Here is a 26,905-nt window from a genome sequence, read left to right as displayed (position 1 = left end):
GTCTGCCTCAGGCAAGCAGCCACCATAAGCGGCACTCTCACTAAGCCTCAGAACCACCTCTGTCAGAGGGGACACATTCATTTTCATATCTCCAGTTCACTTTATCTTGGGCCCCACAAAGAATGCCCAAACTACTGCACAGTTGCACTCATCTCACACTCTAGTGAAGTAATGCTTGAAATTCTCCAAGCCAGCCTTCAGCAATACATGAACCATGAACTTCTAGATGTTCAAGCTGGTTTTAGAAAAGGCAGAGGAACCAGAGATCAAATTGCCAACATTCACTGGATCATCAAAACAGCAAGAGAGTTCCAGAAAAAACATCTATTTCTGCTTTATTGACTATGCCAAAGCCTTTGACTGTGTGGATCACGAAAAAGTGTGGAAAATTCTGAGAGATGGGAATACCAGACCACCTGACCTGCCTCTTGAGAAACCTGTATGCAGGTCAGGAAGCAACAGTGAGAACTGGACATGGAACAACAGACTGGTTCCAAATAGGAAAAGGAGTACGTCAAGGCTGTATATTGTCACCCTGTTTATTTAACTTCTATGCAGTGTACGTCATGAGAAACACTGGGCTGGAAGAAGCACAAGCTGGAATCCAGATTGCCGGGAGAAATATCAATAATCTCAGATATGCAGATGACACCACCCTTATGCAGAAAGTAAAGTACTAAAGAGCCTCTTGATGAAAGTGAAAGAGGAGAGGGAAAAAGTTGGCTTAAAGCTCAACATTCAGAAAACAAAGATCATGGCATCCAGTCCCATCACTTCATGGGAAATAGATGGAGAAACAGTAGAAACAGTGTCACACTTTATTTGGGGGGGGAGGCTCCAAACTCACAGCAGATGGTGATTGCAGCCATGAAATTAAAGGACGCTTACTCCTTGGAAGGAAAGTTATGACCAACCTAGACAGCATATTAAAAATCAGAGACATTACTTTGTCAACAAAGGTCCATCTAGTCAAGGCTATGGTTTTTCCAGTAGTCATGTATGGATGTGAAAGTTGGACTATAAAGAAAGCTGAGCACTGAAGAACTGATGCTTTTAAACTGTGGTGTTGGAGAAGACTCTTGAGAGTCCCTTGGACTGCAAGGAAATCCAACCAGTCCATCCTAAGAGAGATCAGTCCTGGGTATTCATTGGAAGGACTGATGCTAAAGCTGAAACTCCAATATTTTGGCCACCTGATGTGAAGAACTGACTCATTTGAAAAGACCCTGATGTTGGGAAAGACTGAGGGCAGGAGAAGGGGACAACAGAGAATGCGATGGTTGGATGGCATCACCAACTCAGTGGACATAAGTTTGTGTAAACTCTAGGAGTTGGTGATGGACAGGGAGGCCTGGCGAGCTGCGGTTCATGGGGTCGCAAAGAGTCTGACACGACTGAGCCCCTGAACTGACCACTTACCATATACTCAAGAATCATATCAAGCGAACAGAATGAAGATCAACCAAAACCATGGCTGATAAGAAAATGCTGGAAATCCCCTCCAGATGCATTTCATGCGCAGGCAGAAAGCCGTCTCTCTAAGGCCTTCATTGGTCTGGCGCCACAGCCCAGCGATGCTGGGGCATCTGGGTAATGTTCGCAGCAGGCCTTGGGCCTGTGGAGACATGCCCACCATAGGTTACTGGGCAGGCGCCAGGGGAAAGGCAGGGTGCTGGGAATGATGCTCAGAAACTGAGATCTGGAGGGGCTCTCCTTTCTCTTAAAGGTACACACCCAAATTTCCAGGCAATGTAGTATGCAAATGATGACAGAAATCTTTAGCGACCTTACTTAGATGTTTTCCAAAGCTGCAGAATCAAATAGATGCACAATAATACCACAGTGTCAGTCTGATAAAGTGTCCTCCTATTAGCTGGGAACTAATATGTTTCTTTTTGAATATACATAGACTAAAGCATGCAGGTCAAGAAGCAACAATTAGAACTGGACATGGAACAACAGATTGGTTCCAAATTGAGAAAGGAGTATGTCAAGGCTGTATATTGTCACCCTGCTCACTTAACTTATGTGCAGAGTTCAGCTCAGTTCAGTCTCTCAGTCATGTTGGACTCTTTGTGACCCCATGAACCGCAGCACACCAGGCCTCCCTGTCCATCATCAACTCTCGGAGTTTACTCAAACTCATGTCCATTGAGTCAGTGATGCCATCCAACCATCTCATCCTCTGTTGTCCCCTTCTCCTCCTGCCCTCAATCTTTCCCAACATCAGGGTCTTTTCAAATGAGTCAGTTCTTCGCATCAGGTGGCCAAAATATTGGAGTTTCAGTTTCAGCATCAGTCCTTCCAATGAACACCCAGGACTGATCTCTCTTAGGATGGACGGGTTGGATCTCCTTGCAGTCCAAGGGACTCTCAAGAGTCTTCTCCAACACCACAGTTCAAAAGCATCAATTCTTCTGTGCTCAGCTTTCTTTATAGTCCAACACTAACATCCATACATGACTACTGGAAAACCATAGCCTTGACTAGACGGACCTTTGTTGACAAAGTAATGTCTCTGATTTTTAATATGCTGTCTAGGTTGGTCATAACTTTCCTTCCAGGGAGTAAGCGTCTTTTAATTTCATGGCTGCAATCACCATCTGCAGTGATTTTGGAGCCCCCAAAATAAAGTCAGCCACTGTTTCCACTGTTCCCCCATCTATTTGCCACAAAGTGGTGGGACTGGATGCCATGATCTTAGTTTTCTGAATGTTGAGCTTTAGTACATCACAAGAAATGCTGGACTGGATGAAGCGCAAGCTGGAATCAAGATTGCCGGGAGAAATATCAATAACCTTAGATATGCAGATGACACCATCCTTAGGGCAGAAAGTGAAGAGGAACTAAAAAGCCTCTTGATGAAAGTGAAAGAGGAGAGTGAAAATGTTGGCTTAAAGCTCAACATTCAGAAAACTAAGATCATGGCATCCAGTCCCATCACTTCATGGCAAGAAGATGGGGAAGCAATGGAAACAGTAACAGTCTTCATATTTTGGGATTCCAAAATCACTGGAGATGGTGACTGCAGCCATGAAATTAGAAGATGCTTGCTCCTTGGAAGAAAAACTATGACCAACCTAGACAGCATATTAAAAAGCAGAGACATTACTTTGCGGACAAAGGTCCACCTAGTCAAAGCTATGGTTTTTCTAGTAGTCATGTATGGATGTGAGAATTTGACTATAAAGAAAGCTGAGCACTGAGGAATTGATGCTTTTGAACTGTGGTGTTGGAGAAGACTCTTAAGACTCTCAAGAGTCCCTTGGACTGCAAGGAGAACAAGCCATTCAATCCTAAAGGAAATCAGTCCTGAATGTTCATTGGAAGGACTGATGCTGAAGCTGAAACTCCAATACTTTGGCCACCTGATGCGAAGAACTGACTCATTTAAAAAGACCCTGGTGCTTGGAAAAGATTGAAGGCAGGAGGGGAAGGGGATGACAGGATGAGATATTTGGATGGCATCACCATCTTGATGGACAAGAGTTTGAGCAAGCTCTGGGAGTTGGTAATGGACAGGGAAGCCTGGTGTGCTGCAGTCCATGGGGCTGCAAAGAGTTGGACACGACTGAGCAACTGAACTGAACTGAGACTAAAGCTTAGAGTTCAATTTTGTGAGCCTCAATTTATTTGGTCAATGACAAGAGAAAAAGAGCTCCAGATAATGTCAGGAAAACATTTTTAATTTAAGCACACCAAATTAAAACTTGTGGGATGCATCCCAAGCAGTACTTAAGGGAATGTTGCTGATTTAACTGCCCTTATGCAAAAGGAAGTGAGCTTGGAAAACAAGGATTTAATTTTCAATTATAAGATTAGAGACAGGAGAACAAATTAAATCCAAAATAGAAATAAATAATAAAGGAGTAGAAATAGAAAGTATGCTTTAGAGCAAATTAACAAAGTGGATTTTAAAAAATATTAATAAAATTGATAAAACTACAGCAAGTTGGATCAAGAAATAAACAGGGAAAAAATCAAATGGCCAGTATGAGGAATAAAGAAAGGAGCTTCACTACGGTTTTGACAGATAATTAAAAGGATAACCAGTGGCCTTAAACTCCTTTTGTTGATGAAAATTGCAGATCCAGATGAATTTTATCAAACATGTAAGGATGATACTTTCAGTTCAGTTCAGTTGCTCAGTCGTGTCTGACTCTTTGCGACCCCATGAATTGCAGCATGCCAGGCCTCCCTGTCCATCACCATTTCCCAGAGTTCACTCAAACTCACGTCCATCGAGTCGGTGATGCCATCTAGCCATCTCATTCTCTGTCATCCCCTTTTCCTCCTGCCCCCAATCCTTCTCAGCATCAGAGTCTTTTCCGATGAGTCAACTCTTCACATCAGGTGGCCAAAGTACTGGAGTTTCAGCTTTAGCATCAGATGCTTTACCAGTGTTATATAAACTCTTTCAGAGAGTATAGGAATAAACATTTTCCAACTCATTCTACAAGGCAAACATGACACTAATACCAAAGCCCAACAGTAAAGAAATTCACAGTTTAATATCCCTCATGAACACAGACATTAAAAATCTTTAACAAAATTTTAGGAAATCGAATCCAACCAGAGAGGAAAGGTTGATCTAGGGGTACCAGTGGGATCTGTCCCAGGTTGGTTTAACACTCAAAAACCAATCAAAGCAATTCATCATATTAAGAAAATGAAGAAGGAAAGTCATGTGATTATCTTAAAACTGTGGGCAAGGTAATTGACAAAATGTAAGGGCTTCTTCAGAAAAATCTTTCAACAAAATAAGAATTGGAGGAAATTTCCTTTAAGTGATAAAATGCCTCTATTAATATAACAAACTTCATTTAATAGCATACTGAACACTTTCCTCTAAGACCAAGAAAATGATGTCTCTTTTTTCACTATTTTAGGTTGTAGCAAATGAAGACAGTAAGCAAAATAAAGGCATACAAAGTAAAGAGGAAGAAATAGAACTATCTTTATTCATTGACAACATGATTGTATAAATACAAAATCCTAAGGACTCTGCAAAGAATCTCCTAGAAGTAAAGAATAAATTTAGTAAGGTTTCCACATACAAGGTAAATACACAAAAATCAATTGTATTTCTGCCAATGAATGACTGAAAATTAAAATTTAAAAGATAAAATTTATGATACCTTATAAAATACTTAGGAGTAAATTAGCCAATGTTGTATAATACCTATACACTGAAACTACAAAACAGTTGTTGGCAAATTTTTCTATAAAGGGCAAGATAGTAAATATTACAGGCTTTACAGGTTACATCTTGTTGTATCTTCTTCTGTTTTTATTTTTAAATATAGTAACTGTTAATACTATTCTCAGCTCACTGACATTACATATCCACATTTTACATCCACAAAAACAGACTGTGGACAAAACATGGCTCATGGGCTATCATTTGTCAACTCCTACTAAAAAACGTCCTGTAAGAAAATTTTAAAGTCCTAAATATAAAGAAAATATATACCAATCTGGTAGAGCGGAAAAATTAGTATTGGTAAGTTACCAATTCTGATCATGATCCTTAAAGTGAATCTATAGGATTATTACAAGAGATACTGTGTCCTTGAGTTATAAGACTTTTCACCCAAGGTGAATCCTGCAATAGATGTGTCCTGCACCCAGGAGAAGACAGCTCACAGCTGCTTAGTTTGCTGCATGGCTCACTTAGCAGAGATGCCTGAGGGGTAATTCTGACAATTTCTGCTCTCTGTCCTTCTCTCTGGTCTCCCAGAAGATTCTGAAGATACCAGAGCCCACTGTGGCCTGTGGGTACCTTGAGCTGAACCAATTCAGACCTCCTACTATGCATTGCATGTGCTCATCAGAGGTGTGCCATGGTGCTGAGTCCCCTAAGGACTATAAAGATGGTCACCCACAATGCCTACATGAAGAGGAGGCACCACAGTCAAGTGGATAACGCATGAGCTCTGGAATCAGACTGAGTTCGAATCCTGGCTTCTCCACTAACATGCATGTGAGCTGAGGAAGGTTCTAAGGGTTAAATGTGGTTTGCAATTTGTAAAGTATACAAAAATAATTGAAGAGAATTTGCCTGCCTGGAAAGTTATGCTGCAGGGTGCAGCGTCTATCTGGTCAGGTCAGGTCTGGATGCCCCATCTCAGAAAACTCTCCAGCTCGGGATGCTAGGGACTTGCTCCTTTCCAAGGTGGCCACAGAGAAGGCATGCCTGCTCCTGGACTTGGAACAGTGATAGAGAGGTCCCCCAAGGAGGCACATCTGGTGCCCCTGAGCTCCTAGCATGAAAAGTGGAGAGTGTGGAGTAAACTGTGGTGGGTGGTGGCCACCTGAAAGGAAGAGGCTGGGGACGGAAGCTGCTCATCCCTTCCTCTGCACCTTAGCACCCATTCTCTGGCAGCTATCCCAGGCCTCCTGGGCAATGACTGGAACAGAGCTGAACCCTGGTCCCCCAAACCCCCTTCTTTTACCCTGACTCCTTCCTGCAAGCTAGCCCTGACCCTGGCAGGATCCAGGTTGCTCTGGCACTTTGGCCTCTGGCTTTGGCAGGCTCTGCTCGGCAGTGACCATGGGGAAAGGGTTGGGGGACTCATAGGGACTGGTTGCTGAGCCTCGGTGTGGAGGAACCTGCACACCTGGGGTGACAGTTGTGCAGGCTCTGAGAGTTCACAGTCCTGAATAGTCCTCCAGACCACAGGGCGCATGTGGTACCAAATACTTGCAAACGGCTGCCTTGAAGAGTTAAAATACTCCTCTGGGACTGGGCAGCTGGGCTTCACCCTTTGCCCTCTCATGGTTTTCCATCACTCCCCTTTGCTGGAGGGCCCTTTCTCTGTCAATGTGTTCCAACACTATGTCACAAGCATCAGGCTGATCTGTGCACACTGTACCTTGGAGGAGCTGGTAGTGAGGAGAGCTCAAGTTGCGTACTACACTCTCAGGTTCAACTGCCTTCCATGGGCAACTTCCTCAGCAAGTTTCCCTCCTTCCTGTGCCAGCCCAGCTCGCCCTCCCCATTCCCCCTTTTGGCAGGGATCTCTCTGGAGCACCTGTGCCCTTCCTCCACCCTGTTCCCAGCAGGTTCTACCCAGATCTAGGGCTGTTACCGCCTCAAGTTTTCTATCACCCTTAAGAGGTGCTATCCAGTCCAGTAGGCTTGGGGCTCCTCTCCAAGATCTTTCCCTTGGGATCCTGGTGGCGGTGGTCTGTGGCGGTTTAGTTGCCAAGTCATGTCCAACTCTTGTGACCCCATGGACTGGAGCCTGCCAAACTCCTCTGTCCATCGGATTCTCCAGGCAGGACTACTGGAGTAAGTTGCCATTTCCTTCTCCAGGGGATCTTCCTGATCCAGGAATTGAACCTGGGTCTCTGGCTTTGCAAATTCTTTTTTTAAAACTTTTATTTATTGGGCTGTATGGGGAGTCTTCTGTCTTCCCTGTGGCATGCAGGATCTTCAGTTGCAGCATGTGGGATCTAGTTCCCTGACCAGGGATTGAACCCAGGCCCCGTGCACTGGGACTTGGAGTCTTAGCCTCTGGACCACCAGGGAAGTCTCTGCAGACAGCTTCTTTACTGACTGAGCTGTGTCCTGCTAAGACTCTCCAAGTGACAGTATTGTGTGCTTACAGCTCAAAGATGTGTAGCCACTCAAGAATAGTAAAGAGCCCTCCTCCAGGGCCAGAGGACTCCCCTTGCTTTGCTCCCTGAGCAGGCCTGCCTGTATGAGGCCTGGGCCATCCAATCCATCCCTAGATCCTTGCCTAAAGGAGATCAGGTTGATGGCACTAGGAGCTCAAGGAAAAGGGACAGCATAGGAGGATGATCAAACAGTGATCAAAAGGCAGGACTGTCAGGGAGGAGCCGCAACAGGGGGAATATCCTATCAGCATCTAGACCCCTTTGGGTTGTGGCAGCTTTGGGGTCACTGTGTTCATCCCAAAGGCCAGTACCATATCTGGGGCAGGCACCCAGCTTTGGAACTAGGCTTGGGAGAACACCCAGCACTACAGCTCACATTGTATAGGCTTAGACCTGCTACCTGTCAGCCTGCAGCACCCGCCACTGAGTTTAGAGCGACCAGGTTGTATGGAGTGAAAACTGTCCTGGGAGACCTTTCCTTCCCGCCTACAGTCAGAGCATCTGAGGCCCACTCTGCCCAGTGCACCTGTTCCTCCTGAAGGAGACAGCAGCCCTGAGAACAAACTCACTCCTGAGGCATGGCTGCTCCTGCTGAAGTCTGGGTCACCTGGGTGCTGGGCTGCTGGAACACAGCAGATGCAGTAGGAGGGGCCGGCATCATAACAGTGCTTGGGAAATGCCTCTGTTCCCACCCACAGTCAGACCACCTGAGACACACCTGACCAGAGGACATCCATGGTGCTGAAAGGTCCAAAACCACACCTGTGTCGGAGGCCCTTTTGTTCCCACCTACAGTCAGAGCACCTGGCCACTACCTGTTCAGAACACACGTGTCCCAACAGGCAGGGACAGCACAATACCTGTGACGGAGGATGATCAAATAAATGACCGAAAGGCAGGACTATCAGAGGGTGGGGAACCCCATCAGCATCTAAGCCCCTTTAGGTAGTGGTAGTTTTGGGGTCATTGTACCTGTTCCCAGACCCACTTCCATCTTTGAGGCACCTGGTTCTCTTCCTACAAATGGACAGAGCACTTGGGGCCCATTGAGCCAGTAAACACTTCCAGCCTTCTGTGAGACACCTAGGGGAGCCTGGCTGTTACTAGCAGAGGGGCTGACACTGAACCTGTGGCTGGAGATACTGCTGTTCATGAACCCAGTCAGAGCACGAGGGGCTTTCCAGTCCAGAGTACAGGTGCTGCAGCGGGAGGAGACAGCGTCATATCTGCGTTTAGAAACACTTCTGGTTCCACCAATACTGAGAGCACCTAAGGTACTGATGGCCAGAGCATGTCTGTGACAGCCAGAAGGGACAATACCGTACACTTTCAGGAAGATTCTTCTACTCTCGCCTTCAGTCAGAACACCTGGGGCCTAGCCAGCCAGGGTACCCACTTTTGACTTTGTAGGAGCTGACACCACTGAGAAAATGCCCATAATTCAGGCACGCTTGTTCCTACCTAAATGTGCCTCTGAGGTGGGCAGAGTCAACAGCGGCCTGCCTTTGAGGCTTCCTCGTCACCTGCCCAGGTCTTCACTGGAGATGCAAAGTGTTGAATCACCAACCTATTCATTTTCTTCTAGTGAAAGAGCAAGGAACTCAACAACCAAGAGGCCAAAGCTTCCTCTGGAAAACGCAGCAGACGACCACTGTCCACCATGAGCAAACCTCCCTCTGCTGGAAAGAGGCTCAGACAGACCGTGCCAGTGATGATGGCAAACACATGGAACAGCCGGCTCTTTTTCCTCCTACTGAAAGCTGGAGGCTCATTGCCTCCAGGTGCTTTTTGTACAAGCCATAAGGTATGGATTCAGATGAGCCAGGTAGGAGGTCAATTCTGGCTTGAGAAGTTCACTGGGGAGAGGAGAGAGAGATCTGTAAGTTTCAACTATGCTGCATTCCACTGTTAGCCTGGAAGATCCAAGCCCTGGGCCAGTTTTCCTCTAGTCTTGATACTGGTGAGACAACCCCTTCCCCTGCTGCCTACAGCTGTCCCCTTTCCCTTTGCCCATTTTGCTTCATGGTTCTTCCACTTTTCTTTCCAGATTAAATATATAAAGTCTTCTTTTAAAACTCATTTTTTTAATAGGAGTATAATTGCTTTACAATGTTTGTTAGTTTCCATTGTGCAACTACGTGAATCAATTATAAGCATATACTTATCCTCTTCCTCTTGTGCCTCCCTCCCACCCGCCCTCATCCCACCACTCTAGGTCATCACAGAGCACCGAGCTGAGTAAAGCCTTCTTCATATTAATTTATCCCATGTCTATGAGTCTTTGTTCTTTGACTAGTCTGTGGAAGAACTGACTTGTATGAGTGGCAACAGGTGGAGCCTGACTTAACTTTTTCAAGTTTTCTGGATCTCAGCACATACAGCTACATTTATGACTTAATGTGTTGACTTCTGAAGTCCCAAGGGGAAGACAGGGTGACTCACCCTTGCTTCTTTCCTCTATGCTTTTCCCTAAATTCTGGCCTGTTTGCCAGATCATCCCCACTGTGCAAAGCACATTTTACAATTCTAGTCTTTTTAAAACGTTTGAATATCTCTTTAGTATCTTTTTCTTTAAATTAGACTTAGGCCAGGCATTCTACCACATTCAGACTGCTCAGAGAGGATGGGCTTGGCATCTACCTTCTTGGGGCTGGAATGGAAGAAGGAATTCACGCCACTCTGTAATTACTGAAAATGTTAAGTCTAGGATAAAATATGTGACTCATCAATGATTTTTGGTCACTGGAACTATGGAAACAAACTAGGGAGGAATTCACAGAAGGGGAAGATAACAATGGAGAATATAGAGGGATGATGGAATCCCAGTGCATATGGTTGAGATCGTTGGCTCTGTGCATGGGGGTAAATGCTGACATCCTCACCTCAGATCATCACAAAAAAACAGATTCTAGAAGGATCCTAGATACCAGATATTAAAAGTGAAGTTATGAATGTTTTAGGACAAAATGTAAGAGACCCTGATCATAGCCTTGGGATATCAAGGAGTTCCTTTTTAAAATAATTTTCCAATTTTTAATTGAAGGATAATTGTTTTACAATATTGTGTTGGTTTCTGCCATACAACAGCAAGAATCAGCCACGGGTGTATGTATGTCTCCTCCCTCTTGAAGCTCCCTTCCACTTTCCATCCAACCCTCTAGTTTGTCACAGAGCACTAACTTGAGATCCCTGTCTTATACACAAATTCCCACCAGTGATCTATTTCATATATGCTGGTGTATATGTTTCTATGTTACTCTGTCCAGGAGTTCTAAACATTTTTTTTAAATGTATTTACTTTTTTTTGGCAATGTGAGCAGCAGATGGGATCTTAGTTCCCTGACCAGGGATCAAACCTGACCCCTCTGCACTGTAACCTCAGAGCTTTAACCACTGGACCACTTCAGGGAAATCCTGAAGGAGTTCTTAAGAATAAAAAGATCATAAAATAAACCAAGAAATAAAATTTAACCAAAACAAAAACGTTTTATTTAAAAACCATGTGTTGTTGTTGTTTAGTGGCTAAGTTGTATCTAACTCTTTTATGACCCCCTGGACTATAATCCTCTGTCCATGGGATTTCCCAGGCAAGTATACTGGAGTGCGTTGCTACTTCCTTCTCCAGGGGATCTTCTCAACCCAGGGATCCAACCTGTGTCTCCTGCATTGGCAGGTGGATTCTTTACCACTGAGCCACTAGGGAAGCCCTTTAAAAACCATACACAAAACTAAAAGACAAAACATAGACTTAAAACTACTTCTCCAAAAAGATATAATTCAAAAGATGAAAGAGCAGGGCACAGATCAGGGGAAATATTTGTAAAATATATATCTAACAAAGGACTGGTATGAATAAGCATATGAAAAGATGTTCAACATCACTTATCATTAGGGAAATTCAAGCCAAAACCAGAATGAGATATTTCACACCTATTAGGATGGCTATAACCAATGAAGCAGAAAATAACAAATGGAGGCAAAAATGTGGAGAAATTGGAATGCTTGTACTTTGCTTGTGGGAGGGTGAAATGGTGCAGCTGCTATAGAAAACATTACGGAAGTTCCTCAAAAATTTAAACATATAGTTACCTATGATTTGATAGCTCAGTTGGTAAAGAATCTGCCTGCAATGCAGGAGACCCTGGTTCGATTCCTGGGTCAGGAAGATCCCCTGGAGAAGGGAAAGGCTATCCGCTCTGGTATTCTGGCCTGGAGAATTCCATGGACTGCATGGGGTTGCAAAGAGTTGGACACAACTGAGTGACTTTCACTTTCACTTTCTTTCAGCAGTTTCATTCCTAGATATATACTCAAAACAATCGAAAGCCGGGACTTAAACAGGTATTTGCACACCCATGTTCATGTGGCAGTAGTCACAATAATCAAAAGGTGGAAGCAACCCATGTCCATCAACTGATGAATGGATAAATAAAATGTGGCATATACCTCCAATGGGATATTATTCAGTCTCAAGAAATTCTGATACATGCTACAACATAGATAAACCTTGAACACCTCATGCTAAGTGAAATAAGCCAGACAGAAGGACAAATGTTGTACAATTCTGCTTATATCAGGTAGCTAGAATAGGCAAATTTATAGACAAAATAGAAAGTGGTTGCCATGGGCTTGAGGGAGTAATGGGGAACTATTATTTAGCAGGGACGCAGTTTCTGTTTGGGATGATGAAAAAATTCTAAAGATGGATAGTGGTAATGGTTGTACAACAATGTGAATGCACTGTGTTATGATTTGTTAAAATGATAAAATTTGTTATTAACATATACATATGTTAGTATAATTTTTAAAAAGCTTTATGGTAAATGAGAGAATTCAAATACAAAGAACCACATATTCTATGATTCCATTTACATGAAATGTCCAGAACTGGTAACTCCATAGAGGTTTTCATCCAGAAAGTGTGTTAGTGTTTTTTTGGGTCAGGACCATTGGGAGGTAATAGGGGTACAAGGTTTCTTGGGGTGATGAAAATGTTCTAAAACTGATTCTGTTGACATTTCCATACCTGTGGATACCCTTATAGCCCTTGAATTCTACACTTTAATGGGTGAGTTTTTTGGTACATAAGTTATATGTTTAAAAAGCTATGACAAAAATCAATGTAATTCATCATGCTCAGAAATTAAAGGAGGAAAGCCATGCAATCATCTCAATAGCTGTGGACAAATTAACTAAGTTTAACATTCCTTTCAAAAAATCTTTTAACAAAGTTGGAATTTGGAGTGAATTTCCTTCCAATGGTAATGCGTACATCAAAACAAAACACAACAACCTCAAGTAACAGCATACTGCTCACATCTCCCCAGAGACCAGAACCGGAAAATTGTCTACTACATTTTACGGGAGGTTGTGGCAAATGTAGCATGTAAGAAAAGTAAATAGAATCATACAGATTAAAAAATAAGAAGTAAAATTGCCTTAGATTCAGAGAAGTCATGATTATGTATGTAGAAAATCTTATGGAATCTAAAAAGGAACCAGAGGAAGAAAGGTGTGAATTTAGCAAAGCTCTGGCATAGAAGATATATACATATATAAAACATTTTTTTTTCTACCTACTACCATATGCCAGTACATGTATGTGTTTGTGTTATCTGTGTGTACATGAGTGTATGTGGGCTGCTGCTGCTGCTGCTGCTAAGTCGCTTCAGTCGTGTCTGACTCTGTGTGACCCCATAGATGGCAGCCCATCAGGCTCCCCCGTCCCTGGGATTCTCCAGCCAAGAACACTGGAGTGGGTTGCCATTTCCTTCTCCAATGCATGAAAGTGAAAAGTGAGAGTGAAATCACTCAGTCGCGTCTGACTCTTAGCGACCCCATGGACTGCAGCCCACCAGGCTCCTCCATCCATGGGATTTTCCAGGCAAGAGTACTGGAGTGGGGTGCCATTGCTTTCTTCGGTATGTGGGCTAGTGGAGTGGAAAACTAATATTGATAAACTGTCAATTCTGATCATGACTCTGAAAGCTGGTCTATTATATTATTCAAAGAGATATTGGTACCCTTTGGGCATAAGACTTTTCTGCCAGGGTGAACCTTGCACCCACCTGATATGCATCTCCTGTTCTTGCACCTGGGAGAAAAATCACTCACAGACAGCTGTGTGGTCTGCAGCAAGACAGCAAGACTCGATCACCTGATGGTGCTATGCTGACCATTGGTGCCTGAAAATGTAAAGGTAAGGAAGAGAAATTCAAAGACATGCAGATTAAAACAGAAGAAATTAAAATGACTTTAATTCTATGAATGCAATCATAGAAAACCTTCTTGTGGGTGCAGAAAATCCTAAAGAATCAAAGAAGAAGCTACCAGAAGTGAAAAGAGAATTTACCAAGTTCTCAGCATGCAAGTCAATATATTTTTAAATGTATTTTCTATATACCATCGAAGAACTACCGAAAGCTAAAATTGAAAAGATGTAGTATTTGCAAATCTCATAAATTTCTTGAAGATAAATTAACAAAATCTCTGCAAGATCTAGTTACAGAAAACTACAAAACAGCGGTTGCAAATTTTCTCTTCAAGGGCCAGATAGTAAATATTATAGGTTTTGTGGAACTGATGGCCCCTTTCAAATATTCTTTCATTTTTAAAAACCTCTTTTAAAATGTTAGCACTATACTTAGTCATTGGCCTTATTAAAACAAACGGGGGCCTAATTGAGCCTGTAGGTCATAGCTTGTGGACACTGATTCAAAACATTGCTGAGAGAAATATATATATATGTATGTATATATATCTACCAGCCTCCTCCCTCCATGGGATTCTCCAGGCAAGAGTACTGGAGTGGGTTGCCATTTCCTTCTCCAGTATATATATATATATATATATATATATATATATATATATATATACACACACAGACACACACACATATATATATCATGGTGCTATTCTGTGCTTAGTCACTCAGTCATGTCTGATTCATTGTGACCCTGTGGACTGTAGCACGCCAGGCTCCTCTGTCCATGGGGGTTGTTCAGGAGAGAATACTGGAGTGAGTTGCCATGCCCTCCTCCAGGGAAGCTTCCTAAGCCAGGTCCCCACACTGCAGGTGGATTCTTCACTGACTGAGCCACCAGGGAAGCCCCCGTATATCGTGGTACTCTACTGTAAAAGTTAATATTGAAAAAGTATACATTTTGGCCAGAACCCTGAACAACAAGAGATACTGGTGCCCTTAGGGCACAAAACTGTTAAGGCAAGATGGACCCTGGACCCACCTCATGTACTATCTCCTGTCCTTGGCCTTAGAAGAAGACAGGTCACAGAGATCTTCACTGTTTGCAGAGCAAACACTTAGAAATGTCCTAAGGAAAGGTGCCAACAACAATGATGCCAATTCTACAGCTTCTGGGGAGACTGAGGTCCCCTTATAGCCAATGGTGACATCTGAGTTGAACTAAAAGAAAGACTTCCTAGTAAACTGTGCATGTGTGTGTATTCAGTCATGTCTGACTCCTTGATACCCCATGGACTGTAGCCCTCCAATCTCCTCTCTCCATGGGATTTTCCAGGCAAGAGTACTGGAACAGGTTACCATTTCCTGCTCCAGGGGATCTTCCCCGCCCAGGGATCGAACCTGTGTCTCTTGGGTCTCCTGCATTGGCAGGTGGATTCTTTACAACTGAACCACCTGGGAAGCCCAGGAGACAGTGTGTGTATTCATTACATTAATAAGTGTGCCATGGGGCTAAGATTCCTATTGGTTATGAAAAATGGTTACCCAGGAGGCCTCCATGATAAGAGTGCACCACAGTCTGGCCACTCCACCTGTGTGAGTGAAGAAAGTTATAGAACTAAATGCTGTTTTACTAAATTTGTAAAAACAAGCAAAGAAACCCTGCTTCCCAGAAAGGAATGGTGTGTCATTCAGGCAGGTCAGAACTCAGTTCCTCACCTCAGACAGCCAGAAAGCCTAGTTGGTGAGGCTCCAGGCTCAAGTCTCTCCAGGGCAGCCTCAGAGAAGTTGCCTGACTCCAGGATTTCAGGAGTTGACTTCAGAGGAGGGAAGAGAACAGGGTGCAGGACAAGGAGAGCCAAATGATGACATCAGTGGCAACTGCCAAAAAGAAAAAGGCTCCAGCTTCTGGTGCCCCATGGCACTCTGGTGTCTCCTTCCTCAGCACCTGTCCTGCAGAAGCCTCCCTGGCCCTCTGGGTGGATAGTCACCCTAGGAGACAGCGCAGCCCTCCTACCCCCCATCATCGGGCTTCTCATACTCACCTATCCCAGTGAACTGGGTCGCCATCTGGATATGGGCTGCTCCTCAGACTCGGGGGCAGCTTCTGCTTTCCCCGGTGACCCCAGAGAAAGAGCTGCAGGAAGCTCCGCCACTGACTACATAAGTCACTGTCCCCAGACCAGGAGCTATGGGCCTGCAAACCCGGGCACCGACGCAGGACGCAGGATGAACGGACGCTGGCCTGATCGGATCTTACGGTTCCTCCCGGCGCGCAGGCACGTCTGAGTCTGCACACCCGCGGCACTTCGTACCTGCGCGGAGTTCCAGAGGGGCAGAGGCCCGCAGAGGCCCGTTGGGGTTGGGCCGTTGGACCTCGGCCTTTGCCCTTTGTCGCTACTTCACGCGCCCTTCCCCTGTGCACCTTTCTCTGTCACGTGTTCCAGGGGTGTTGCTCTCGTTGCCGAGTAATCGGAAGCCAGGAGACCTCTCTGAGCTTCCCAGCCTGCTCGGAGGATCCCTCAGCGCCCAAACTTCTCTTCAAGGGCAACTTCCTCAACTAGCTCCACTCCCCAATCCCCACTCTGACTTCCGCCCCTGCATCCCCCTGTCTGGTCTGAATAAATCTCCTCCACCTGGGCTGTTGACTGAGATTACCACCCCAGTTTGACATCACAGCTAAGAGGCTAAGCTAAGACCTGCTCTGGCAGGCTCTGTGCTCCTCTCTGGATCCGAACCTCGGTGTGGTGTGTGTGTGTCTGTTCTTCTGGTCTCAGAAGCCATCACTGTCTGCTTGCTCTTCCACGATGTTCCTCCACTCAGGAACGTTGAGGACGACTCCTTGCAGGGTGCAAAATAGCTCTTGAGCAGGCCTCTGTGAAGCCTGGACCATCCAGTTAGCCCTAGATCTCTGCCTGAAGGAAACTGAACTGAACGCCCTAGAAAAGGAAGGGCGGAGGAGGACACAAAATAGTACAGGACAGAGGATCAGAGGAGGGCTCCCGCCCCGGCCCAAAGCAGTGGGAGTGTACCAACACCACGCAGGGCCCTGGAGACCAAGAGGGTCCTCCCCCGCTTCTGGTAGAGTCCTGGGCTTCCTAAGGGAAACCTCTATTCCCAGAGCCCAGAAGACAAGTTGAGTAAGAAAGTGAAGACAGGGACTTCCCTGCTCATCCAGTGGTTAAGAATCCACCTTGCAATGCAGGAGCTGCGAGTTTAATCCCTGGTCAGAGAACCAAGAACCAACATGTCACGAGGCAAACTCAGCTGCATGCTGCAACTGCTGAGCCCAGGCTCCGAAACCAAAGATCCTGCATGATGTAAGGAGGATCCGGCATGCCTCAACTAAGACCAGATGCAGCCATATAAGTAAAAAAAAAAAAAAAGTGAAAACACCTTCTATGGGTCCATCACCAGAGGCCATCTCCAGCTCTTACAGCCCTGCTGAAGATTTTATCTGTCTTTGGAGGACTGATCTGGGTGCAGCAGGGCTGTCTGGCCCACTTTCATCCTGCCCCTGCTGCCAAAGAGGTCAGAAAAGAAAAAGCGTGATGAAGGCCTTACACCCAGATGTCCAGGCTCTCTGGAGTTAGAGAAGACACAGGGAGGAAAGCTTCCAGATGCTCCATCCAAAAAAACCTCTTTACTCATATCTGCCAATTTTAGGCTCTGTACACAAAAATTCCCACACCCCTGCTGATGCCACTGGCACTGTTTCTGGAAGAAGGAGCGCTGTCTCTCCCTCCCAGGTTCCCTGCATACTCATTGGTGAGGTCCTAGGCTTTTAGGAGAAAGCTGAGCTCCAATAGAACCACATGGTGTCTGGAGATAAATTTGAGGCCACTGCAGACTGTAGTGCCACCCAGCCTGCCTGTTCTCTCTTCCTTTCAGTGGCAACTGCAGACACACCTGCCGTTGGTCACTTTCACCTTGCAGATTCTAGCTATTGCCTTATTATGAGACACTGACCTACTGTCTCAACTGCCAGGCTTACACCTGTCTACCCCTGTATCTGTCTTCACACAAAATGCTGATCATGAAATGAGATGCCTAAATCCTAACTCTCATTTTACTTTTCCTGCTGAATCTCTTTTCCCCTTAAGGATAATAATTTAAAATAATAATAATAAGACAAACCACTCACTATAAAATGGACAACCATTTGAACAATCTCTTTCCAAAAGGTGATTCACAAATGTTCAATAAACCCTTTAAAAAACTGCTCAACACCATTAGTCATCAGGAAAATTAAAATTAAACCACAGTGAGAGATACCATTACACAATCATCAGAAAGGATAAAGGTTACAAGTTGAATACCTCCAAATGTGCTCAGGGGTGTGGAGCAGCTGAAACCCTTCTCACTTCTAATCAGAATATAAAATGGTACAACCACTTTGAAGAAAAAGTCATGCAGTTTCTCGTAGAACTAAACATACACCTATTCTGACATCACAATTTCACATCTAATAATTTAACCAAAAGAAAGGAAAACGTGTATGCACAAAAATGCTTGCACTTTTGCAAAAAGCTTTGTTTTTAATAAAATCTGGAAATACCTCTGGGTGCCAACCCACAAGAGGATAGAAAAGCAAATCATAAAGAATTCATACGGCTCAACTATCAAGGAAAGAACTCCTGATAACAGGCAACAAACAACAGGGATGAATCAAAATAACAGTTTACTAAATGGAAGAAGCCTTACATAAGAGTCCATACTGCATGTCCCCATTCATGTGGAAATCTAGAGCAGCTAAAACTAACTTAGTGAAAGTGAAGTCGCTCAGTCGTGTCCGACTCTTTGCGACCTGTGGACTGTAGCCCACCAAGCTCCTCCGTCCATGGGATTCTCCAGGCAAGAATACTGGAGTGGGTTGCCATTTCCTTTTCCATGGGATCTTCCCGACCCAGGGATTGAACTCAGGTCTCCCACATTGCAGGCAGACGCTTTAACCTCTGTGCCGCCAGGGAAGCCCAAAACTGACTAACTTATATTGGAGCAATTTCGGAAGGACTAGGATGGGAGGGGTTGACTGAATCCAGAGACACAGCAGTAAGCAGATCGGGAACTGCCAGCCATGGGGACCCAGGATAGCCCACCCATGAGTGATCCTCCCCAAGGGTTGAACTGCTCTTTCTCTGTGCTGACCTGCTTGCTAGTAGGGGAGGGGAGTGTGTGTGTGTGTGTGTGTGTGTGTGTGTGTGTGTGTGTGTGTCTGATTGACCTGGCTGAGATCAGATTCCCGAAGTCCAGACATGGGTCCTAGGAGTTGCGGGTCTCATGGCCCATGAAGTTTTTATTAGAGGATGTTGGCATTGCTCTAAAAAGAGCCTGTGGCTCTTGGCTGTATAGTCATTCACCAAGTCTTTCATCCACTCAGGATTGCTTGCTGATTTGCTTCTTTCTTACCTTGTTTCCCCCTGCTTTCCATCTTCCTATTCTCTGCTACACCTCTACATTAACATTATTAACGTCATTGTCTCAATAATTTTTAATGTTTGAAAACTTTTGTAAAAGTTATGAAGAAAATTTAGCCTTCTCTGCCACGACAATGGTCAATTTCATCTGTGTAGTAAAAATCTACTCATAAAACAATGACTTTAGGATGATACTCGTTACTCTTGCTTCAATTTTTTTCAGTTAAGTCTTTGAGGTAAAATGTATATAAAATAAAATGGGGTTATTTTAAATATAGAGTATGGTAAGTTTTGAAAAATATATTCACTGGAGTAAATAACAGAGTATTTAAGATACAGGTCTAGTAATGTTTCATCTTCTTAAAAATTCTCTTTTGCTATCAGTCCCTCCACATATCTAGCTCACCAAATGGATTGATCTGATTTCTGACATTATAGTTAGTTTTTCCATTTCCATTTCATACAAATGGAAGCATACGTTAGGTAGCCTTCTGTGTGCCTCTCTTTTGGATCAGTATAATGATTTTTAGATCAATCTAAGTTGTTACCTAAGTCCCTCATTCATTCCATTTTATTTTGTTCTGGTGACTCATTGTATGGATATACCAGAGTTTGTTTATCCATTTTCCTGGGAGGAGGAACCAACTGCCACAGGAGTCTGTGAGGAGTCCCAGCTCTGGAATCACAAAGCAGATTATAGAAAGGAAAGTTGAGAGGCCCACAATAATAACTAAATAATTAACACAACAACTTTAGAGGTTTCTTGTAACCTCATTTTTGTAAGGTGTTTTCCTTTGCATTATTTTGTGTTTGGTTTGCACAAAAAAATTCAATTTAGGAATTTCCCCTTTGATCTGGAGGTTGTTCCTGAGTGTTTAAAAATTTCCAACTGTGTGGATCACAAGAAACTGTGGAAAATTCTTAAAGTGCTGGGAATACCAGACTACCTTATCTGCCTCCTGAGAAACCTGTATGCAGGTCAAGAAGCAACAGTTAGAACTGGACATAGAACAACAGACTAGCTCAAAATTGGGAAGGGAGTATGTCAAGGCTGTATATTGTCACCCTGCCTATTTAACTTATATATATATATATATATATATATATATATATATATATATATACACATACAGAGTTGCTGCTGCTGCTGCTGCTAAGTCGCTTCAGTCGTGTCCGACTCTGTGCGATCCCATAGACGGCAGCCACCAGGCTCCCCCATCCCTGGGATTCTCCAGGCAAGAACGCTGGAGCGGGTTGCCATTTCCTTCTCCAATGGGTGGCCTTCACCAAATGAGCTGGGTGGCCTTCACCAAAACTTCCCTCCAGTGCATGAAAGTGAAAAGTGAAAGTGAAGTCGCTCGGTCGTGTCTGACTCTTAGTGACCCCATGGACTGCAGCCCACCAGGCTCCTCCGTCCATGGGATTTTCCAGGCAAGAGTACCGGAGTGGGGTGCCATTGCCTATACAGAGTACATCATGCCAAATACCAGGTTGTATGAATCACAAGCTGGAATCAAGATGGCTGGCAGAACTATAAACAACCTCAGATATTCAGATGACACCACTCTAAAGGCAGAAAGTAAAGAGAACTAAAGAGCCTCTTGATGAGGGTATAAGAGGACAGTGAAAAAGCTGGCTTAGAACTCAACATTCAAAAAACCAAGATCATGGCATCTGGTCCCATCACTTCATGGCAAACAGAAGGGGAAAAAGTGGAAGCAGTGACAGATTTTGTGTTCTTGGGCTCCCAAATCTCTGTGGAAGATGACAGCAGCCATGAAATTAAAAGACACTTGCTTCTTAGAAGAAAAGCTATGACAAACCTAGACAGTGTATTACAAAGGAGAGACATCACTTTGCTGACAAAGGTCTGTCTAGTCAAAGCTATGATAGTCATGTACAGGTGTGAGAGTTGGACCTTAAAGGAGGCTGAGTGTGGAAGAATTGATGCTGTTGAAATACAGTGCTGGAGAAGACTCTTCAGAGTCCCTTGAACAGCAAGGAGATCAAAGCAGTCAATCCTAAAGGAAATCAACCCTGAATATTCATTGGAAGGACTGATGCTAAAGCTGAAGCTCCTGATACTTTAGCCACCTGATGGGAAGAGCCAACTCATTGGAAAAGACCCTGATGCTGGGAAAGATTAAGGGCAGGAGGTAAAGGGGGCAACAGAGAATGAGATGCTTGGATAGCAGCACCATCACCAAAAAAACAAAACAGTAGCAGAGACAGCAGTAGAGGCATGGGGATTTTTGTTTACAGAGCTAACAACTGGCAGATGTGGGAGAAAAGTTCCTTCTTAACAAAGCATCTGGAAGCTTTCCTCCCTGTGTCTTCTGACTTCAGGGAGGTGGGAGAGCTGGGTGGCCTTCCCCAAAACTTTTTAAAATACCTGTTTAGCAGTATGGACAGGATGCACGTGTGCTCAGTTGTGTCCGACTCTCTACAACCCCATGAACTATAGCTCACCAGGCTCCTCTTTTCATGGGATTATTCCAGCAAGAATACTGGAGTGGGTTGCCATTCCCTTCTCCAGGGGATCTTCCCGACACAGGAATTGAAAAAGCATCTCCTGAGTATCCCGGGTTGCAGGCAGATTCTTTACCACTGAGCCAACCTGGGAGGCTGAGGGCAGGCCAAACAACCCTGCTACATCCAGATTGTACTGACAAGGGTTCTTGGCCTTCTTCAACCAATAGAAATTGACTAGAGGCTAGACAAGTAATTCAGGCAAGGCTTTACTGGGCTACCGCTGTAGCAGAGTGGAGTGAGAACAAACAGCAGGTACCCTTGCTTGCTTGCTCCCTGAATTTGTTCCTTATATGGGGTGCAGGGAACCTGGGTTCAATCCTTGGGTGGGGAAGATTCTCTAGAGAAGGGAATGGCTACCCACTCCGATATTCTTGCCTAGAGAATTCCACAGACAGAGGAGCGTGGTAGGCTGCAGTCCATGGGGTCGCAAAGGACACGACTGAGCAACTAACACTTTCAGTTTCACTGAAAGTACCCTGCTTTTGCTACCGACTCCCTGCTTTTGTTCCAGGCTCTTCAAAAGTGGTGAATTTTCTTGGCTCTCTTTTTATCTTTTGCCACGAATTTGTCCCAAAGGTGCATGCATGAAGTTGTTTTTAGTCCCATACTGTTTCTTTGTATTTTGTTGCTTGAAGAGAGCTGTGTCTAAGTTCAAGCATTTCAGCAAAGAGTCCCAGGTCCTAGCCTGTCTCAAGATCAGTCCTCTAAAGGAGAGGGCAAGCCTCCAGCAGGGCTATAAGAGCTAGGGATGGCATGACCTTTGGTGATGGGCTCAGAGAAGATATTTTCACTCTCTTACTCAGTGTCTTCTGGGCGCTGGGAATGGAGGTTTCTCTTAGGAGGTGCAGGACTCTACCAGAGAGAAATGGTCTCCAGTCTCCAAGGCCTTAGGTGCTGATGGTACTCCTCCTGCTTTGGGGCGGGAATGCTTCTCTCACCAAGCTTCTCTGTCATTTTTCATTCTCCTCCTTATACAACCCTTTCCCCCCCATTCCTGGGCTCTCAGGTCAGTCTCATTTGGACAAGGTCTGGAAGGGTAACTGGATTGCAAAGACTTCACCTGCTCAGGTGGCAAACAGGAGAGGATTTGTGCCTTTCTGGAAGGATCTTTATCCCTCCCATGTGACTGAACATGTGGGTCGTGCAAGTAGACAGCGGCTGCTTATTCTGAGAGTCCGGACCCGGAGGTAAGCGCCCCAGGGAGGAGCGCTGAGGCTGTGGAATCGGACACGGCCTCCTAGGGGCGATTAAACACGAAGAGGTGAAGACCTGAAATTGCTGTAGATGAATCTGCAAACAGAGCCGAGGTGAGAGACAGGGACGCGGTGGGGGTACGGGCGTTGATCCAGGCCAGATGCGAAACACCGGTGAGCAGTGAGGGGAGGCGGGGAGCGAGGCTGGCTAAAGAAGTTGCCCTGAAGAGCACTGTGGCTGCCGGCAAATCCTTGGAGTGGAATAAAGAACTGCGAGAGGTTTCCTAGCTTCAGACCCCTTCGCGGCGAGGTACGCGCCCAGTGCTTATGAGACACCACTGGAAAGCGTGACAGCGGCGCGCGAGCCGAGCGCACAGGAGCCATGGGCTCGCAGAAAAGATGGCAAAGGGCAAACGGTGAGACCCAACGGCTCCAGAGGGACTCTCCGTCGCGTCAGAGTTCCAGTACGTGCTTGCAGGTCTCTGGCACTAGATGTGCCCCGGCGCTATATGGGGACTGTTCAGGACTGTGGATGCTCCGACGCCAGCAGAACTGGGCCCGCCCACCTACCGGGGCCCGGGGTTCGCAGCCTCAGCGATTGGCCAGCGGCATCACTGCCTCTGGATCTTGCAGCTCTTTCCCTCCGGGTAGCCGGGGGGCAGTGTCAGCTCCGAGCTAGTCGTGGAGCCTCCCAGACCCTCCTGGAGTCTGGGACCAGGCTCACGGGGAGGGCTGGGTATGGGTGCCCGGATGCGGAGGGGGAAAGGGCCGCGTTGTCTCCCTTCGACTGATGAAAGCAGGGGGCAGGGGAGGCTGCCGCAGAGCAAGTGCTCAGGCGTTGAGAGACGCTGGACAGAGTAGCACCGGGCGAGAGACCCCCCGCCCCCCAGCCTCCTTATTGCAGTCAACAGCCACAGAAAACCCCAGTTTATGTCAACATCCCACACACCGCCCCCAAGCTTGCCCCCCACCCACATGCAGGTAGCTTGCGGCTCAGGACACCAACCTCTAGGAACCTCTGTATGTATATGTTAGTCACTCAGTCATGTCTGACTCTTTGCCGCCCTATGGACCAGTAGCCAGCCAGGCTCCTCTCTGTGCATGGAATTCTCCAGGCAAGAATACTGGAGTGGGTAGCCATTTCCTTCTCTGGGGATCTTCCCCACCCAGAGATCGAACCTGAGTCTCCTGTATTGCAGGCCGATTCTTTACAGTCTTTCCCCACCAGGGAAGCCCTAGGAACCTCTGCAGTGCCCCTCCAAACCCTGAAGGTGAGCACCTATGTGGCCACCCTGGAAAGGTGCCAGCCTAGAGTAGCATCAGCTGGGCTGGGATGGTTTCTGAGGTAGGAACCAGGTACTCTGACCTGCCGCAATGCCGCACTCCACACCAGCCCTTCCTGGAGGGCAGGGTCTCTTATTTTTACAAATTGGATAAAACTATTTAAATCCTAGAACTTTCTTCAGCTCACATAGATGGCAGTAACCCTGGTAGGACTTCACACAAGCTGACTAATTCTATAGATCATAATACCAACCATCAGACTAGGGTGCCTCCTTGTCATGTACATGTCATGTATTACTTTTCACTTTTTAAAATACTTTTCTGAGACTTATTTATTTTTGATTGGACTGTGAGGCATGTGGGATCTTAATTCACTGACCAGGGATTGAACCTGTACACCCTGCATTGGAAGGCAGAGTCATAACTACTGGACTGCTGGGGATATCCCATATATTATTTTTTAAGTAGTCCTTTGGATGCTTAGCACTATGATTCACCTGTAACAAGTACATGCACTACCCACTAGGAGGTCAAATTTGGTTCAACTTGTGAGTGAACCATTGGCTACACTGGGCCTCAGTCTCCTCAGATGATGTAGTGAGGGACTACCAATTGTCAGCGCCTCTCCATGGCAAATTATTTCTTCTAATTGACTCTTGCAGGAAATCACACAGCTGTCTGGGAGTTATCTTCTTCCAGGAGATGCACGTTAGGTAGGTACACGATCTACTTGTCTTAAAAACCCTTATGTCCCAAGGGCACCAATATTTCTTGCAATAATTCCATAGACTAGATTTCAGAGTCTTTGTCAAAATTGGCAACTTATCAATATTAACTTTTCCGGGGCACAAGGATGGTATATGTCTCCATATATTTAGGTCTTTTATCTTTCCTCTCAGCAACATTTTGTACTAGGGGCTCACACCAAGGCCACTGGGCCAATTCAACACACAGCCTGTTTTGATAAGAGCTAAGGATCGTGTCAAAATTTGAAACAGTTTTAATACACACAGAGAGGAGATTATGTGACAGAGAACATGTGACCCATGAAGCCTATAATACTTATTATCTGGCCTTTTAAGAAAAAGTTTGCAACCACTGTTTCATAGTTTTCTGTCTATAGCTCTTCCATGGTTGTTGTTTAGCTACTCAGTCGTGTCCGACTCTTTGCGACCCCATGGACTGTAGCCCACCAGGCTCCTCTGTCCATGGGGATTCTCCAGGCCAGAATACTGGAGTGGGTTGCCATGCCCTTCTCCAGGGGATCTTCCCAACCCAGGGATGGAACCCCAGTCTCCCGCATTGCGGGTGGATTCTTTATTGTCTGAGCCAGACATGTGTATGATCTTGTATACTGAGACCTTGCTAAAATCACCTCACTTCCGTAGTTTCTTTGTGGATTTCTTAGGATTTTCTACAAACCCAACAATTTTTTTCTATGAATGAAGCTAGTTTCACTCATGCTTTAATCTCCATGCCTTTTATTTCTCTTTTTTACCTTCACATTTGCAGAGGCCAACAGCTGTCAGCATAGTACCATCAGGCATTTTTTTTTTTCTAATTAAGACATGCAAAAAAAAAAAAAGACATGCAGCCAACTCTGTGAGTGATCTTCTCCCAGGTACTTGGACAGGAGAGGTAGGTATGGGGTCTAGCGCAGGATCATTGCAGGCAGATTCTTTACCATCTGAGCCACCAGGGAACCCCGGATATATATGAATACATATAACTAATTCACATTGTTGTACAGCAGAAACCAACACAACCTTGTAAAGTAATTATACTCCAATTGTTAAAAAAGAGCAAGAATACCTGAGCTGAGAACCAATTAACAAGAACAATTTATGTATAACATTATATCTGGGAAAGAAAGATAACAACCCATTGAAGCCAAGGGTAAGAGGAGAGGGGGACAGTTGTAGGTAGCAATGGCTGTCCTGTCAGTTCCAAGACTAGAGGAAAACTGACCTAGAGCTTAAGTCTTCCAGGCTAACAGTTGAAACCATTGTTGCATAGTTGATATATACAGATCTGTCTCTTCTTTCTAGAGTGGAACTTCTCAAGCCAGTGTGCTGACTTGTAACCAGTACACCTGGATCCACGAACCTTTGATACAGACACAGACATCACCCTGAGATGTCTGGCCTCTAGCTGGTTCTCGGAGAACACAGAACAGGTTAAATTTGTTTGACATAACTAGAAGGACTGAACCCACTCCAGTGGAGAATTCTTTCCTGGAGAATCCCAGGGATGGGGGAGCCTGGTGGGCTGCTGTCTATGGGGTCGCACAGAGTCGGACCCGACTGAAGCAACTTAGCAGCAGCACCAGAAGGACTGAGACTGTTCCTGGCAAAGCAAGATCCATTTATCGGGCACAGAGTTCACCTGCCATTCTAGAGGAAACTTTCACTTCCTAGTTGCTGAGATCCTAGTTCTTGCACAAGAAGAAATGGCTTTGTCCACCACACTTCTGTTCCCAGAGATCCCTGGGTAGATGATTAAGATGCCCCATAGGCAAAGCGACTGCTTGCTGGACCCACCAAAGAGGCACATTTGATCTGGTCAGAAGTAGGTGAAAAAAATGCCTGAAATTGGTATCTTCTCAATGATTTCAGCTCCTACAAAGTCAAAGGGGGTACCCTGGCTGGATAGAC

At 45.2% G+C, this 26,905-nt stretch overlaps 1 long non-coding RNA gene across 2 annotated transcripts; it reads right to left on the bottom strand.

Moving 5' to 3' along the window:
* Positions 1–4,937: 4,937 nt before the first annotated feature.
* Positions 4,938–16,154, bottom strand: LOC121816507 (uncharacterized). Of its 2 annotated transcripts, XR_006056160.2 has the most exons (4): positions 15,871–16,154; positions 15,545–15,706; positions 13,692–13,808; positions 4,938–9,479 (listed from the first exon to the last, which is right to left on the bottom strand). It is a non-coding gene; the product is annotated as an uncharacterized LOC121816507 (long non-coding RNA). The 2 variants fall into 2 exon arrangements; XR_006056159.2 differs by lacking the exon at positions 15,545–15,706.
* Between the last annotated feature and the right edge of the window lie 10,751 nt (positions 16,155–26,905).

The sequence above is a fragment of the Ovis aries genome, chromosome 14, assembly GCF_016772045.2.
Source record: "Ovis aries strain OAR_USU_Benz2616 breed Rambouillet chromosome 14, ARS-UI_Ramb_v3.0, whole genome shotgun sequence".
Lineage (NCBI taxonomy): Eukaryota > Metazoa > Chordata > Mammalia > Artiodactyla > Bovidae > Ovis > Ovis aries.
Note: the sequence above shows the minus strand (reverse complement) of the source record. Positions and strands in the feature narration are given on the sequence as shown.